Source organism: Rhinatrema bivittatum, chromosome 4 (genome assembly GCF_901001135.1).
Source record: "Rhinatrema bivittatum chromosome 4, aRhiBiv1.1, whole genome shotgun sequence".
Classification (NCBI taxonomy): domain Eukaryota; kingdom Metazoa; phylum Chordata; class Amphibia; order Gymnophiona; family Rhinatrematidae; genus Rhinatrema; species Rhinatrema bivittatum.
Window position 1 is genome coordinate 211,942,732 of NC_042618.1, and position 19,020 is coordinate 211,961,751.

The following is a 19,020-nucleotide window of genomic DNA, read 5'->3' on the forward strand; positions in this document are numbered from 1 at the left end:
TTCGCCCCTCCAGCAACATCATTACTAAGAAAAAGAGCACTCTCAACTGCAGGACCACACCATTGGAACGCTCTCCCCCCTGACCTACGCCTCGAACCCAGTCTACCAGAGTTAAAAAAAAAGTTAAAAACCTGGCTCTTCAGGCAAGCGTTCCAATCTCCAGAATGTAACTAAGCGCCGCATCCTGATTGAACTTGGGAATATTCTGTGTTACAGTTAATAATATGCAATTTTATGCAAAATTAAATTTCAATTTACCTTACATTTAATTTAAGTTCAACATGCCATTGGCCTAATTTTAATTAAATTACGAAAATATTTAAGGATTTATTGTTATTGTTCAATGTTCTTTGTATTATGAATGTATTATATGTTATTGTTCAATGTTCTTTGTAAAAAAACCCTGATCTGACTTCCCAGACCAGGGCTATCTTTTCGTTCCATGTAAACCGGACTGATTTGTATTGTATACAGGAATTCCGGTATATAAAAATTAAAAATAAATAAATAAATAAATACTAATTCAAAATTATCAATGGAAACACAACCTTTGTCCTTTTACAATAGCACATACTCAGCCCTGGGATAATAACAGATAATTATTTGTACATGTTTGTGATAATTCATTAATAGTTCTGTCAAAAGCATATTCAAACTCATAAGCCATAACTTCTAAAAATGACTTGTAAGCGCTGTATTTTTGTACCATAAATTGAAAAAGGAAATGGTATGACATCTGTAATGGCTAAACCTACATTTTGGCCTTCCGTAAGCAGGGAGGGTTTGTTAGAATTAAGGAGATCTAATGACTGTTGCAATTCTCTCTTCAATCAGGAATAATTAGAGTAAACATTTGGAATTATAGACAAATTCAGATAATGTGTGTGTAGGATAGAACACTTGCACTGAAGTGCTCGGTATGTTTTATGTCCACATACAAAATAATGTCTTTGTAGAGCTACCAAACCTGGGCGAGTCCCTGCACAGGAGAGTGAAGAAAGTCAGGAAAATAAAAACAAGAAAAAATGGAAAAAATAATTATATACCCCTCTTGATCCTTTTTGAACCTTGAATGGGATCAGACTAGCTTCCATAGATAAAGATAGAGGAGAGCTGACTCTGTAAGTAAATGCATATATGTATTAATAGTTATAGGACTGGAAAATGCTGCAAAACACTTGGAATGTAGGGACTAATAAAACCTGCATCAACTCAGATTGTTATCATTAATTTGGAAATCTAAATAATGGCATCTGCAAATTGATACCTAACTAGATATTGACTAGGTATATCATAAAAATATTTTTGTTATGACACTCAGTTATCACATGTCAAATAAGAGTACATTGCCTCATAAAACAAAGGTGTAAGGCATAGAACAAAACAAAGAGAAATTCAGGCAAGAAGTGTAAACAGTTCAGTTCATATAATGAAGGGTGCAAGATGGCTTCTGTGGCAAAGGATGGGATGATTTCTGAAATTGATGACATATGGCGTATACAGTTCTCTTAGTATGGTGTATTTCTTTTGACATCGAAGCATAGCCTCTTAATTCATTATTAAGTGAGATGTGTATGTTACGAATCAAAACCTAATATAAAATCAAAACAAATCCAAATTAATCAGTGAGAAGATTCCATCATGGCCATATCTCCCTGCATCTAGTAATCCTTACATATATACTATTACTATAATATTTCCTCTTTATTATTAGGTAACGTGCAATAGTCAGAACCACAAACAACTTAGGTGTTCAGACATTACATAAAAACATATATTTCACTGAACTGACACACAAATTCATCCATTACATTCTTCAGGTGTCATGACACACAACACAAAAGACAAACAACAATTAACACATATTTGAGCTCAAGAATTAGAAGTGTTTGGATCAATCCAGAATAAAACAAAAGTCAGATTTAAAATAGATCTGTTTAAAAATAAAAAGAAATCAAACTGGGAAAAATGTCATCTTCAAATGTCACATCTTTCATGGCAGAGTCAACCTGGAAAAATATAAGCCTGGCATACAACAAAATTGAGGTAGTGGTTACAGTGAAATTACAGTTCCATTAAAACCAAACATTCTAATATGCCCTAATTCAGCAAATAACGGTCATGAAGCTACTTTCTTATTTCTATTGTTATGCCTCTAGAAGGCACTACCCCAAGTTGTGGTGTGGAATAATACCAGTTTTAGTTTTTAACCTTGGAATAAATTCTCTCAGCAGAATCTTAGCTACAGAGATATCTGCCTTCACTACTGGGAAAGACTCCTCCCACTCTGTGAAAAAGCAAATTATTGTTAATGCAGACTTGTAATTTTGACATCAAGGCAATTCCTATACAATTTGTTAAAATCAATTTGGATTTGCAAGAAAGGGCTTGGGGGGGGGGGGGGGGGTGCTTTAAGTGTGCCGGTGTGATGACCAAATCTTTGGAAGCATTATAATAGCCAGAACCCTGACTGCTGAGACCATCCCCCACCAATGATATCATGCCAAGGAATGCTCGTAGCTTTTTCAATGTCCCAGGAACCTGTACTTTCAAAACAGCCTTAATTCTCTCAGTAGTCATTTAATACTGGCCAGGATTTATTTTTGTGTGATTAACTCTTATTACTGACACTTAGAAAAACAGGGATGTGATCTGACATCATTAGGATATAACATACTCTTTAACTAACATACTTTAACATACAGTACGTTATGACATGGTAATGTTATTCAATCAGACTCACTTACACGCACCTTCAAAAAAAACTTAGTAGTAACGCTCTATTCAAACAAACAAAACTCTTTCCAAAAAAAGAAAAGCTCATTCAATTCTGTATTCCCTGTACTGATAAGATATAGATTTTTATTCACTGCAAACGAAATTAAACATTCTTGCTAAACCAAGGTTGTTATTATTCTTAATATCTTTTAATTCTTCACCAATCTGTTTTTTTTTAACTGAAAGATTAATTCATTGAATGGAGTTTTTCTCCTCTGTTTATCTTCTCCTGAGAAATACTTTTCCTGCATTCACCCACTCACCCCCCACTTTCTCTCTGCTGCTAACCCCTTAACCGCCAGTGTCCTTTCAAGTTCTAAACTTTAACACTAGTAATTGCTCTTTCAGCAATCAAATTGCCAATCTCCCCAATAGAGGAGCCCCGATGTTCTCCAAACAATTCCGTTCCTGACATTTGCCACCCTTCTCTGGAAAAGACAGTTAATGATCTCTAAATTCAAATCAGAATTTTTATCCTAATGCAATAAGTTCTCTTAAATCTACCATTAACTCCCCTAAGAATGTTTTCTAATTCTGAAACAAGGAAAAGCAATATCCTTTTCTGATAATAAATTAAATACTCATAGCCTTTCAATCTAATTATTATGTGAAAATAGCTTCAAATGAGCACATCTTGCACAAATATGCCTCACAATTTATAGTGCAGAGCAGGAAGCAGGAATGCCAATAGATAATATCCAAAATAAAGGCAAATAGCAGAAACGCTTTCTTTTTAAGTCTAATCACCTGGGAAGACTTTTTCATTTACTAAAGAAACTACTGTGAATATTTTACCTAAAAAAGAAATCCTAATCTATTCTAACCACGGGATTTTTAATTTATTAAAGCAGAAAAATAAAAAGGAATCTTATCTCATCTCTATCAGATCTCTGTATAAACAATTTCAAACATCTTCATCTGCCCCGTTCAAAGAGAGAGGCACTCAGAAACTAACTGCATGTTTCACCTCATCCTGCCATATGTTCTTTCCCGAAATAAACAGTATTTACAGTATTTCATTACATACAATAGGGATAAAATATCAAATTTAACTCTATACAGGCAAATGAACTAGTATCACTTCTTAATAAGTTTTCATTAAGTATGCTGGACAATTGGCCAAAAAAAAATCTTTTTACTTGCTAACAACAGTTGTAAGAGACCGGGGCTGAGAAACACTACAGTCTTCAAACAAAACTAGCTTACTATGGACAACATACAAATCTTATTACAAACTATAAAAACAAGCTGTAAATGTGTAGCTCCCTGCACTATAGCTCAAATAAGGGTTAAATCCTAATTCTTTGAGAGAGAAAAAAAAATAAAGATATAGAACACGCAAGAGAAAGCTCAATAAAATAATAAGTGCACACAAATGGATAACAATAATATATTATGATAAAACAAAACTATAACCTACCCCAATGATGGCGAGAGCTATTTCTTCAATTTTTTTTGCTTACCTCAATCTCATCAGCAGCGTTATCGCGTAATCACGTGTCCATAATAACGTCGCGGGGCACAAAGAAATATTCATTACCCGAGGTCCGGATCTCTCGGGAAGTTCAAATCATTACCTGAGGGCTATGTCACTGAGGGAGTTCAATATCATTACCTGAGGCATAAATCTCTCAGGGAGTTCAAATCATTACTTGAAGGCTCCACACACACAGGGAGTTCAAAGACCTGCCAGAGGCCCGACTCTGCCTCCGGACCCAACTCTGAGGTTTCTGGACCGGATCCGCCCCCCCCCCCCCCGGATGAGGCACCAGCGGCTCACGTGATCGGCACGCACCCGTCGGGGTAAGGGCCTACCTCTAGCAAGGCCTCACCAGGCCTAGATTCGCTGCCCATTGATGATGCTCCGCCCCCCACGTCATAGGAGGAGGAGGACAACACAGGTCCTTAAGCCTCCTGCTGACCCAAGGCGCTGCACGCTGAAGGGGCCTGCTCCTTGGTGCGCCCCTTTGTGCTCCCCTTTTGCTCCTCCTTACCATCCCGTCCATTCCTGTCGTCCCTCCTTCCCTCCTGCCATCTCCCCTTCAGCCCTTCATCCCTACCTACCCGACCTTCAATACGCTGTAACTAAACTTATGACACACTGTACATTTGATAGTAATTCCCCCTGAAAGTTACATTGCTGAGTGTGCTTCACCTTATCTTACATTGCTTCTGTGATGTACACTGTTTTAATAGCTCGCTCACAGCCTACTCACTCTGCGGCCTTTATGGTTTGATTTAACTATCTTTACTGCATCACTCCTTCCCAGCACTGCAATTAATATATTTCATACAGCTAGCACTCTGTAATGGCAGCCTTCCCTATCCCCGCATACACCACCCAACCTTCATACCTCCTTTCCCTCACCTCCACAAAGCCCCCCCCCCCATCCGTAAGTCCCTTATCCCCATCCTTATCTCCTCCCTGACTCAACTACTAGGTCTCACTACCCTCTCCATAGTCCTATTCAACACCCAATCCCTCTCCAAAAAAACCCCCATCCTTAATGACCTCCTAATTGACTGCAAGTCTGATATCTGTGCCGTCACAGAAACATGGCTTAAAGACTCTGATATTGTTCTCCTTAACCAGCTCCCTAAACCCGCATATGAGATCCTCTCCATCCCAAGACCCAAAAAAAGAGGTGGAAGCCTTCTGGCAGCCCAAAAGTCTTTAAAACTCAAATATATTAATGTAGACACCCCCCCTAAACTTGAACTTGGCTTGTTCAAAACCCCGGAACTACAACTCTGCCTAGTCTACTTCCCCCCCCCCCCCCCCCTTCCTTCCTTGAATCCAACCCTTCCCTGCTCATAGAATTTATCGCAGATAATATCAATATTGAAATCCCTGCCATCATACTTCGAGATTGTAATCTCCATGTAGACTCCTTCCCACTCGTCATCCTGCGAAGCCTTCCTCAACTCCCTCCACACTATTGGATTTAAACAAATCATCTCATCCCCCACCCATAAAGCTGGGCACACTCTAGACCTTATTTTTATCAATTCCTGTATCCACTCTCCTAATACCCCCTTCTTGTACTCCCGTCCCTCTGGTGACCTGCGCGTGGAACAGGGAGCATTTCAGAGAATGCTACCCTGGAGGTTCTAGATTTAAGCTTTCTACCTATGAGCCTAAATTTGGCTTCCAGAACCTCCCTCCCACATTTTCCTATGTCGTTGGTGCCCACATGTACCACGACAGCCAGCTCCTCCCCAGCACTGTCTAAAATCCTATCTAGGTGACGCATGAGGTCTGCCACCTTCGCACCAGGTAGGCATGTTACCAGGCGATTCTCACACCCACCAGCCACCCAGCTATCTATGTTCCTAATAATCGAATCACCAACTATGATGACCGACCTAACCCTTCCCTCCTGGGCAGTAGGCCTTGGGGAGATATCCTCAGTGCAAAAGGACAATGCATCACCTGGAGAGCAGGTCCTTGCTACAGGATCCTTTCCTGCTGCACCTGGTTGGTGCTCTCCCATCATTAGACCTTCTTCCTCCAAGGCAGCACCAGGGCTGCCAGTCTGAAGTTGGGACTTGACTACCGTGTCCCTGAAGGTCTCAGTTAGTCAGCCAGAGTGACTCACTGCTCTCTTGATTAACAAATGTTGGTCCCTATTCAAACCCAATCACACTACCTCAACACCTTTCTAAGGTGAGTAACTGAGATGACGTATTCAACTTTTTTACTTAGGTATACACTGCTCCTAGCTTATTTCTAGCTTCTGGCTACTTTTTGGGGTTTTGTTTTTTTTGGTGGGGTTTTTTTTTTTTTTTTTACAAACACTCAGTTTGTATTAAATACAAACACTCAGTTCTTTAAAAGTCTGCAGAACACTCAGTTCTGCAGACTTTTAAAAATAAACACACTACCTACTGCTTACTAGCTACCTTATTGACTATTTAAAAATACAAAGTCTAGCTTGTTTATTCACTGCCTTTCTGACTATTAAAGGCACAACACACAAACACACTAAATAATATTCCCAAATAGTTAACCCTGCCCCAATACTTTTAAAAAAGACAATGTCCCAAGCAAAAACTTACTGATTCCTTTCAGCCACCAGCAAGGTGATCCTCTCCTCTCAGTGTTCCCACTGGAAGAAACTGCCACATTTCAGGGAGAACAAGAAATGATGTGTGAATTAAAACAGAATGGAAGAAGAGAAAAAAAATAAAAGGGGAGAGGAAGTGTATCCATTATGTGAAATTATTGACAATCTTTTCTATTGAATAATCCCTGAATCAGGCCGGCAGGCAGGAAAAAAACAATTGATAATCCCCAAAGTTTTCCAGAGTACATTGATGTCCCTCGTTCATGATATCCCAATGGCCAGACACTTGGGTAGCAAGACAACCTTCTCACGCTTCACTAGACATTTCTATTGACTGGGTATAGCCCAGGCTGTAAAGGATTTTTGTATATCTTCTCCAGTATGCCAGAGGATGGACCCTGATTTCCCTGCCATAAATATCTGAGCCCCTGAATCAGGTAGCAGTAGATATAGTGGGTCCCTTAGAGAAAAGTGTGCATGGCCATCATTATATTTTAGTCATGGTTGATTATGCCACTTGGATCCTTGGGCCATTCCCCTTTGTTCCATATCAGTAAAGGTCCTAGCAGAGGAACTAATCTGGATATTTATTTATTCATTTATTTATTTGAGGTTTTTTTTATATACCGAGGTTTAGCAATAAGCCTTCACCCCGGTTTACAATAGAACAATTTGTTACATAGAACGGTCAAAAAGAACAAAGAAAGGTTACATGGAATGGTATAAGGGAAAAAACAGAGGTTTATGTGACCTCAAACTAAATGGCTAATAGTCGGTGACTGACTTAAACATTTGAGCAAGGTTGTCAAGAGCAGATTAGCAACTTTGCTAGCATAGCTAACTCAAATTGGAAACTTTGCTAGCTCGAATTGGAGGCTTTGCTAGCACAAGTTGGAAACTGGGAAAGAACATATGTAATTATGTACAAGATTAAGTGTCGGGGGGGGGGGGGGGTGTGAGGAATGTATCCAGGGGATGGGGTAAGGAGGGATGGAGGAAAGGGGGGGGGGGAGGGGAGTAGAGTGGAGGAAAGGGAAGGAGGGAGCAAAATGGATTCATGGTGTATTTATCTTGTATGGGTGATGTTGAAGATGGTATTAAGGGATTAGCCTACGCCGTCTCTGAACGTTTTTGTGAATAACCAGGTTTTCAGTTCTTTTTTGAAGGATTTGCAGTCGGTTATTGTGCTTAAGTATTGTGGTAGGGAGTTCCAGATGTGAGGTCCTGCGATTGAGAAAGCTCTGTTTCTTGTGCACGTGAGCTTAGCCGAAGGCAGTGTTGGTATTTCCAGTAGTAGTTTGTTGGTAGATCTTGTGAGACGTTGAGGTTTGAGTTGGTTTATCATGCTGTAAAGTGAGTTGTTTTCCGTTTTGTGTAAGCTGTTGTGTACTAGAGTAAGGGTTTTGAATTCGATTCTCTGATCGATTGGGTGCCAGTGAAGACTTTTTAGTACAGGGGTGATGTGATCTGTTTTTTTCTTTCCTGTTAGGATTCTGGCAGCGGCATTCTGTAGAGTTTGGAGTGGTTTTAGTGAAGATTTGGGTATCCCTAGTAAGAGCGCGTTGCAGTATTCGAGGCTGTTGAAGATCAGCGATTGTAGAACTGTCCGGAATTCCTGATGGTGTAGGAGTGGTTTTAGATGTTTCAGGACTTGCAGTTTGTAGAATCCCTCTTTGGTTTTGGTTGTGATGGTCTTTTTAAGATTGAGGTCTTTATCAATCCATATTCCAAGGTTCTTTGTATTGTTTTTTATCTGGATGTTGATGTTGTCTATTGAGGGAGTGTGTAGTGATGGTTTGTTCTAGGATGTTTCTTCCTATGAGGATGCATTCAGTTTTATTCATGTTCAAGCATAGCTTTAATTTGTTTAGCATGTTTCTGATTAGTATTAGATGTTTTGCTGCAGTGGAGAGGGCGTCTTCTATTGAATTTGTAATTGGGATGATGAACTGGATGTCGTCTGCATACATGTAGTATGTTAATCCAAGACTGGAGATGAGGTGGCATAAAGGTAGAAGATATATGTTGAAGAGGGCTGCAGATAGAGCTGATCCTTGAGGTACACCGGTTTCAAGAGGAAGGGGTTCGAGGAATTGTTGTTCAGTGAGACCTTGAAGAATCTGTTTTGAAGGAAGGAGGAGAACCAATTGAGGGTACAGCCTGTGAGGCCGATGTTGGCAAGACTTGATAGAAGGCTTTTGTGGTCAACGGTATCAAAAGCCGCTGAAAGGTCAAGAAGAATTAGGAGATGATTTGTTTTGTTGTCGAGTCCTCTTAGTATCTCATTCGAGAGGTTGACGAGTAGAGTTTCTGTGCTGCAGTTTTTTCTGAATCCATGTTGTGCATCGTGTAGAATCTTGTTGTTTTCAAGGTGATCATTTAGTTGAGCCAGGGCAGCTTTCTCTGTCAATTTGGCAAGTAGGGGCAGGTTTGAGATCGGACAGTAGTTGTTCAGGTCTTTGGGGTCTAGGTTCTTCTTTTTTAAGATTGGGGTTATGATATTTTGTCAGGTGGGGTTTCCCAGAATGCTTCTGACTGATTTAGGGACAAATTTTGTCACAATTCCTCAAACAGGTTTGGGCCTCATTTGGCATACAGCATATCAAAACTGCTGCCTACCATCCGCAAACAGATTGTTAGAACGGTTTAACAGCATTTTATAGGGCATGCTACGCAAATGTATTCAAGAAGACCTCCACAATTGAGTCCAGTTGATTCCCTTTCTTCTGTTTGCCATAAGAGTGCCTTGGGCCTCCACAGGGTTCTACCCATTTGAATTATTATTCGGAAGACAACCACAGGGTGTCCTAGAAGCCTTAAGCCTCCCGCTAGAAACATAGTGAGCTATGTGGTGCAGTTGAAGGAAAGGTTGTATAAGGCCCACAAAATAGCCAGGGATAATCTACAGGGAGCCCAGGTTTGCCAGAAAAGCTATTTTGATAAAGGGGCCCAAATGAAGGAATTTAAGGAAGGAGATAAAGTCCTAGTATTGGTACCCACTTCCCCACACCGCCTGATAGCCAGCTGGCGAGGGCCCTGTAATATCTGCAGGAAGATGGGACCAGTGGATTATGAGGTTAGCCAGGGAAGAAAAAAAACTCAAGTTTTCCATGTAACCGTGCTAAAACCCTGGGTTGAAAGATATGGCTTAGGGAGAGGAGGAGGAAATGGATTTGGGCCCCGAAGTAGGACAGATGGCAGGAAAGGAGATTGGCCTCACACTCACCCAGGAAAGAAACAGGAGATGCAGGCAGTGACAGATCAATTTCTGGATGTATTTTCTAAATATCCAGGGAGGACTAGGATAATCTAACATACAATATACACGGAGCCGGGGAAAATGAGACAGAAACCCTATAGAATCTTCGATGCCAAAAGGAAAGAAATTGAAAAACAACTAGAAGAGATGCTGGAACTAGGGGTGAGTGAAGAATCATATAGTGAATGGGCTAGTCCCATGGTTTTGGTCCCAAAGGCTGATGGAATGACACGGTTTTGCATTGATTTTCAACAAGTAAATGCCACCTCCTGCTTCGCTGCATACCCAATGCCCAGAATTGATCTCCTGGAGCAACAGGGAGGTGCCTGATACCTGCCAACCCTAGACTTGACCAAGGGATACTGGCAAATCCCATTAAAACAGAAGAGATGGGAAAAATCAACCTTTATCACTCCCAGGGGGCCTATACTAGTTTAAAGTGCTTCTGTTTGGAGTACATGGGGCTCCTGCCAGTTTTCAAAGGGTGATCAACATAGTCTTAAGGCCACAACAGGCTTAAGTGGAAGCCTATATAAATGATGTGATAATTTTTTCAAAAACTTGGCAAGCATCTAAACATCTAAAGCATAAAACATCTAACAGGCATCCTGCAATCCATGTGCTAGGCTAGATTAACAGAGAATCCAAAAAAGTGTGTGCTTGGGAAAGCATAAGTTCAGAATTCGGGACATGTGGTAGGGCATGGAGTATAAGACCCAAGCTAAAGACAATAGAGGCCATCGAGAAAACTCCCTGGCCTAAAACAAAGAAACAAGTAAGAGCCTTTTTAGACTTGGCAGGCTATTATAGAAGATTTATTTATTTATTAGTAACTCCATTAATGGAGCTCTCACGGCCCCATTAATGGAGTTACTAATAAAGGACCACCCGAATCAAGTTAGGTGGGATAGCGAGACTGAAAGGGTTTTCGAGAAAATAAAGTGGAAATTGTTAGAACACAGTATTGCAGAGCATTGCTTTTCAATACCCATTTATACTGCAGACAGATGCCTCAGACATAGGGATAGGGGCAGTATTATCCCAAAGAGTGGGGGATGAGGAACATCCAGTCCTCTTATCAGCAGAAAATTAGAGATGAATGAAAAACATTATGCCACCATAGAGAGAGAGAGAGTGTCTGGTGTTTAAGTGGACCGTGGGAATTCTCAAATATTATCTCTTGGGTAGAACCTTCACTTTGATCACAGATCATGCCCCCCTAAAATGACTCAACCAGATGTGTACTTCAAATGCTCGCATCACAATGTGGTACATTGTCCTGCAACCTTTTAAATTTACAGTACAGCATTAGCCAGGAGGGATCGCAGAAATGCAGACTTCTTGTCCCAAGTTGCAATACCCTGTGAAAATGGGAAGGAACCAGGGACCAGTAAAAAAAAAAAAAGGAGGGAGGTTTGTAATGAGGTAGATTAAAGGGGAGTGTAGGGAAAGAGGAAGCCAGTGTAGGCAGAAATGGGAGTGGGGGGAGGGGATAACTACATTTCCCAGAGAGCCACAGGGCTGAGGGAAAAGGAGATTGTGTAAGACGAGGAACCAGGTGATGACCTGATTAAAAGGAGTTACCAGATATACAAAGCTGGTGGGGAAACCAAATTGAGGAGGGGATAGCATGAGGGAAAGCTGCTGGCATCTAACAGCAGCGAAAGTCCCCAACTGGACTGCAGCGGGAGGAGGTAAGAAAATCTGAAATCCTTGGCATTGAAAAATGAGTAATTCAGCTTGTGCATTTCCTACAAAGGGGAGAAGTAGCAATCCTCCCCAGCTACGGAAAAGTAACCGGGCTGGGGGCAGGTCAGCCAGCTTTTGAACTGCCTTATATTAAGTACTTGTGCCTTATATTAAGTACTTGAACTGCCAGACCCCTAAGTGCGTGTGCTGGGGACAAACCTGTCAGCAATGAACTACTCCTATAAGTGACGGTACTGGAGAAGAGAACCAGATCTACTCTTGATTCAGATGTGCTTTTAGCCCATATTTCAGCTCCGTTGGTCATAGGATCCTGCAGAAGGAACTGGCCTGGGAAATGTCAAGCAGCAGAATTCTACCCAATGGGTCTCTACACCAGACAAGGCTGTGGGGAAGGGTGATTTAATATGAAAGTTATCAGATAATGGTCTGAGAGGGGACAAACTGAGGTAGAGAAGTCTGAGGGACAGCAGTTGGAAGAAAGAACTAGGTCAACACAGTGACCATATTGGTGAATAGGAGTGGTAGAGCAGAGCCGGAGATCAAATAAGGAGGTTAAGGAAATGAGTTTTGAGGCATGATTAAGAGGGGTCAATGAAGTGGAGGTTAAAGTTCCCAAGATTAAGGGAAGTGAAAGATGGATCAAGAAAGAAAGATAGCAAGTTGATGAGAGAGGAGAAGGGGGATTTAATAAGCCATTGCCGACTTCACCTCCAGCCTGCAAGTGGTACTGTAAACTGCTTGGATTATCTATCCAGTCCTCCTAACTCTGTGTCCTTCATTTCCCCCCCAACAGCCATCTTGTTTCCTGCCTAGGTCTATATTTACACTCAGGCTTTTTATTAGTTAGTTGCCAGTACTTGGTCCTACTTCCTGGTCTTCATACTTTGGCTTCTTCTTTATTGCCTGAATCTAGAAGACTTTTTTGTTTCCAGTTTTTTTTTTTCCAGCGTTCCTGCTTAACCTGGTTTTCTGGGGGTTCCATCTTCCCAGTGTGCTCCAGGCTTCTTGCTCCTTGTTTGTATCAGAGCTACCCCTGTTTCTTATGCCTTGCTGGCCATCAGCACCTGAGGGCTCAACTTGAAGGGAAGGTGGTTGGCATAAGCAGAAGACCTTGTACCCTTAGCTGCCTGGATTTGCCTCTCCAGACATTAGGCCGCTAGTTCCTGTGGCAATTCACAAATGATTGACGTCGCGTGAGATTTATCAGGAGTTTTTTTATTTTTAAAGATTTTCTTTCCTCACTCATACATATTATGTTTGAGGTGGAATATAATGGAAACCATACAAAATTTAAAGTGCATCAAAAAGACAAAACAGATATGAAAAAAAACCCCAAACAGGTGGGTGCATGTTATAAAATCGGGGGTCGGCGCGCGCACGGGGGTGCACAATTGTGCACCTTGCGCGTGCCGAGCCGCACTGCCTCGGCACGGCCTCGGAGGGAACTTTCCTACCCCTCCACCCCACCTTCCCTTCCCTTACCTTCCCTGCCCTTTCACCCATACCTTTTTCTGTCTTCTGTTTCAAAACTTACTTCAGCCCTGGGGCACGCGAGCCCCGACACAGCGGCAAATGGCCACTGTGTCGGAGGCCTCTGACCCTGCCCCCCGGACCGCCCCTTTAGTAAAGCCCCCAGGACTTTACACGTGTCGCCGGGCCTTTTGAAAATAGGCCTGGCGCGCGTAAGCCACTCTACATGCTGTAAAGCTTTGAATATCCGTCCCTTTGAGAACAAATAAAGATACCTAGAAACCAATACTTTACTTTGGTACAGAGATTCCGGTTCCAGGAGCGCAGGCCGCATGGCAGACCAGAAAAGAGCCAGACCACTGGCTATATCTGTCTCCTTTCACCAAACTTTAGTGACCCAGCCCAAGACAAACCATGTAAAAGGAATACTTCCCTGCTCCACTGGCCTTGTATTGAGAACTGCCAGCAGGTTCCACCGCTGTCTCGTGGGGGATGAGGGATCTGGACCACCAAATTTCCACCCCATGGACCTCCAGACTGAGCTATCAGAAGGGTCACCAACCCCCCTGCTCATCCACCTCAAAGCAGGGGGGATGGCCCCACCAGGACCTCACAACCCTCTGGGAGGATCCAGAAATTTCTTGTCTTTTAATCTTTTTTTTTTTTTCTTTTTTTTTATATACTCCAGACTGCAGGTTTTACACCATCCACCATCTGCTGGAGACAGAGAAATATTGAGGGGACTGCAGGTGGCACACTGGGTTATGTACAGTATTAATGAAACTTTCTCTGTCTTCATCTGCTGGCAGGTAGGCAAAACCCAGGGGTCTGCACTGATCTGGGTACGTACAACGAAGTATAGTTTGATTATAGTTTATGTAATGATTTTTACAGGACTTACTTTGTGGCTTCAGTTTGACCATGACACTTTACTGCACTCTAGTGACTGGGACTATTGGAGTTTTTGCAGTCTGTGATATCTTTTATTGGACCAACAAAAATGATGTTGTACTGGAGCTTTCAAGATCACATAGGACCCTTCAGAAGGACCTATGGGACCAGGGGCAGATTGGACTATTGGAGCTCCAGACATACCCCAATGGGCTGGTCAGTCATTGATCGCAGTGGCCCCATGTTTGTGGAGCTGCTGCAATCAACACCAAGCCCTGTAGCAGCTCTTCCATGAGACTCTCCACTCACTTCTTGCTTTCTCCATGGCTGCAGCTCCATAGGCCTGCACGTCTGATTTTTTTTTTTCTTCTTTTTCCCGTGGCTTCAGCTGATACTTAGTCTATGGGACAACTCTCCCCCCCTCCTCTCATCACTCAACATTTCCACCAGTTCCCCTTACACCAAACTGTCTCTGTTGACAGAGGGCAGCCCGCAAACCTCCTGTTACTGCCTCACCACCATCTGCAGTTCTGTCAATGATCTCTACAACTGGCTCCCCTTTTGTTGGAGCCGTGGTAAAAAAAAAAACTCTCTCCCCCCTGTATCAGGGCCTTTCTGCCCATTTTCCCACACCAAGGGACACCTCCAGACCATCAGCAGGTAGCCTGCCTGAATCCTTCCTGACCACCAATGAAAATAAAAATATATTATTTTAATATATTCAGAGGCAGCAAGGGAGAAGAGTGAGAGTGGTAGTGTGTCAGTGGGCATGAGAGAAGGGGTGTGGGAGCATGTGTGAACTTGAGCGTGCCATTGTGTGAAGGTGAGACAATGAGCATGTGTAAGGGAGTGTGTGTGTGCCAGCATGCATGAGAGACCATGTGTGTGTGTGTCAGCGAGCATGCATGGTGTGTCAAAGAGCAAGCAAGTGTGGGTATAAGGGAGTGCACAAGTGTATGTCAGACAGCATGGGGGAGGAGAAGGTTTGTGCACTCCCCTATACCTGCTAATCCACAATCTCAGGAAAATAAAAGTTCTAAGTATAGAATAGGGGATTTTTAAAAATCATATTGGTTTTATATTGGGTGTTATCTGATGTGTCTATTGGTATTTGGGAAATTTTAACAATTTTTTATGAGTTTTTAATTACTGGATATTTTTAGTCAACTGTTTTGAAACATTTTTTTTATTAGTATGATTTTACTATTACTGATGATTCATATTTTTTGATTTCATTGTTTGATGTTTTATGAGGAATAATGATATTTCTATTTTTCTATTGCATTTCATACAGGGTCTGGATTGTTGCGGATTCCAGTTTAGTTTTTGTGTGCATGTTTCTAGTTATAAGAACACAACATAAGATTTGTCATACTGGGTCAGATCAAGGGTCCATCAAGCCCAGCATCCTGTTTCCAACAGTGGCCAACCAAGTTACAAGTACCTGGCAAGTACCCAAACATTAAATAGATCCCAAACTACTATTCCTTATTGATTAATAGCAGTTTATGGATTTTCCTCTAGGAACTTATCCAAACCTTTTTAAAACCCAGTTACACTAACTGCCATAGCCACATCCTCTAGCAATGAATTCCAGAGCTTAACTATGTGCTGAGTGAAAAAGAATTTTATTTTATTTGTTTTAAATGAGCTACTTGCTAACTTCATGGAGTGTCACCTAGTCCTTCTATTGTCTGAGAGCGTAAATAACCAATTTTCATCAATCTGTTCAAGTCCTTTCATGATTTTGTAGACTTCTATTATATCTCCCCTCAGTCATCTCTTCTCCAAACTGAACAGTCCTAATTTCTTTAGCTTTTCCTCATATGGGAGCTGTTCCATGCCCCTTATCATTTTGGTCACCCTTCTCTGCACTTTCTCCAATGCAACTATATCTTTTTTGAGATGTGGAAACCAGAATTGCACACAGTATTCAAGGTGCAGTCTCACCATGGAGTGATACTGAGGCATTATGACATCTACCATTTTATTTGCCATTCCCTTCCTAATAATTCCTAACATTGTTTGCTTTTTTGACCACCCCATTACACTGAGCCTACGATTTTATTGTATTATTCACCATGACGCCTAGATCTTTTTCCAGGGTGGTATCTCCTAAGATAGAACCTAACATTGTGTAACTACAGCAAGGATTATTTTTCTCTTTATGCATCACCCTGCATTTGTCCACATTAAATTTCATTTGCCATTTGGAAGCCCAATCTTCTAGTCTCATAAGGTCCTCCTGCAATTTAACACAATCCACGGGTGATCGAACTACTCTGCATAATTTTGTGTCATCTTCAAATTTGATTACTTTACTTGTCATAATCCTTTTCAGATCATTTATAAATATATTAAAAAGCACTGGTCCAAGTACAGATCCCTGAGGTACTCTACTGTTTACCTTTTTCCACTGTGAAAACAGACCATTTAATCCTACTCTCTGTTTCCTGTCTTTTAACCAGTTTGCAATCCACAAAAGGACATCGCCTCCTATCTCATGACTTTTTAGTTTTCTTAGAAGCCTCTCATGAGGGACTTTGTCAAACACCTTCTGAAAGTCAACTACACCACATATACTGGTTTACTTTTGTCTACATGTTTATTCACCTCTTCAAAATAAAATGTAGATTTGTGAGGCAAATCTTCCCATGCTGACTGTATCCCATTAAACTATGTCTAGCTAAATGTTTTGTGATTTTATTCATTATAACAGTTTCCACGATTTTTCCTGGCACTGAAGTCAGGTTCACCGGTCTATAGTTTCCCAGAGCACTCCTAGAGCCCGTTTTATATATCAGGGTTACATTGGCCATCTTCCAGACTTCAGGTACAATGGATGATTTTAATGATGTTACAAATGAATTGAAATAGGTCTGAAATTTAATTTTTTAGTTCTTTCAGAACCCTGGGGTTTATACCCATCTGGTCCAGGTGATGTACTACTGTTCAGTTTGTCAATCTGGCTACCACATCTTCCAGGTTCACTGTGATTTGGTTCAGTTATACCTTTTAGTCTTTTTATTCTGTATTTGGTGAGGGTCTGTCTGTATTCTGTATGTGTGACCAAGGTAAGGTATTTTGCTAGCATTCAGTTTTTGTCTAGGGATCTATAGTGGCTTGGTTTGTTCTATTTTCCCAATAGGAGGTGTGTTTGGGTCTGGTGTAATTTTTGCAGTATTGCCTTTTCATAGGTAAGGTGGTTATTATTTGAGTGCTGGCAGTTCTTGCTCTTTTGGTTTGGGAGACTATATTGTAATTGTAATTCTGTTTGCCCAAGGTCTTCTGAGAACTGAGCCCACATCCAGCATGTGTTACAATAAGCCTAATACAACATGGGATCCAAGTATCCTTTTATTTTTGATTGCAGGGTTTTCTGGTTGGCACCACAGCAGTGTATGTAAAAATAATGTACATGTTGTAAGTGATATATTTACCTCATAAGAGTGTATTTTGAATGTCCTTTTCAATGTAAACTCTGTTATAAATGCATAATTTTTAACTGCATGTGGGGAGGGGCTGGGGGGGTAAAAGGTAGCAAGGTCACCTGCCTTGGCTGCAGCGACTTCATGTGCGAAAGCAGTATTCCAGCTGGAGCTGTGCAGCTTTGGGTTAGTGGCTCTTCCCCATCTCGGTGTGGGCTTTCTTTTTTTTAGGCCTTGGAGGAACTACATGGATCACTTCTGATCCCCACCCCCACCCCCCCTCCCATAGATTAGGTAGGCAGCACCCAGCCTGAGAAACTATAAAAGACAATCACTAGTCGTCATTTTACTCACCTGGACGTTTTGGTCTTCTATCCTCTCGAACGATGGACTCTGGCACTTCCAAGTTAAAGCACCTTAAGCCATAACCCATATTATTTATTGTTTTATGTCATAATTACCTCCTGCCTTACCTTTCTTCCAGCTATTTAAGCTTCCAAGTTTTTACTCCCTGTTAAATGTAACTTTGCCTTATTCACCTCTATTGTTAATTACTTTTATTTATTGCTTCAGTTATACCCTTGTTCTATGTAAACCGATCCGATATGGTTATTACTATGAAGGTCGGTATAAAAAAGTGATAAATAAATAAATAAATAAATAAATAAATAAATAAAAAAAAAAGCATCAGACTGTGTTGTATAAGATCAATGTGAATGTGCTAGAGTGGAGGCAAGAGTATGAAGAAATGGAGGAAAAGGATGGGGTGAACCAAGAGGAAGGGCCTATGTATTTTCAGGAGGCTTCTGTCTGCTGAGCTTACCTCTAACAGGGCAGCTAGCTGTGGAAAGAGTCTCTTCGAGAGAAAGGGTGCCAAGAAGGAATGGGAATTGCAAAGGGGAATGGCTGGCAGCAAAAACTTTACATAATGATGCGACAGTGCTGGCTGAAAGGTATTCACTAAGTGTGTGTGTGTGCGTGTAAACAGCAGCATGACAGAATGGGTATGGGTGTCTTGCTGTGTCTGACACCCCCACCCACATTGTCTGAGAAAGTATGTACATAGGTGTCTTTCTCTGTGACATGGAAAGACACACACACACTCACACTATTTCTGTAATACAGACAAGCCACACCCACACACTGAGAGCAACTACAGGTGTGTGTGTCTTTGTAATACACAAGTGTTTCTGTCTGACACTGGCTGGCAGTGTGGTTGTTTCCTTACTTGGCAACTAGGTTGAGGCTTTAATACCAAACCAGGAATCCAGGGTACACATAGAAGAGATGTAACCAAATTTGGTGGAGTAACTGATTGCAGTCATTGAAAGGGTACTGTAGTTTTGTTTGCTCATCCCTACTCTAGGGCGTGCTCTAGTACTTAAGTTAATTAAGAAAACCGTGAAATTTATTTTAT

General features: G+C 41.4%; 1 long non-coding RNA gene across 1 annotated transcript; it reads right to left on the reverse strand.

Moving 5' to 3' along the window:
* Positions 1–415: 415 nt before the first annotated feature.
* Positions 416–18,097, reverse strand: LOC115090492. Its single transcript, XR_003856406.1, has 3 exons — positions 17,958–18,097; positions 6,838–6,897; positions 416–1,591 (listed from the first exon to the last, which is right to left on the reverse strand). It is a non-coding gene; the product is annotated as an uncharacterized LOC115090492 (long non-coding RNA).
* Between the last annotated feature and the right edge of the window lie 923 nt (positions 18,098–19,020).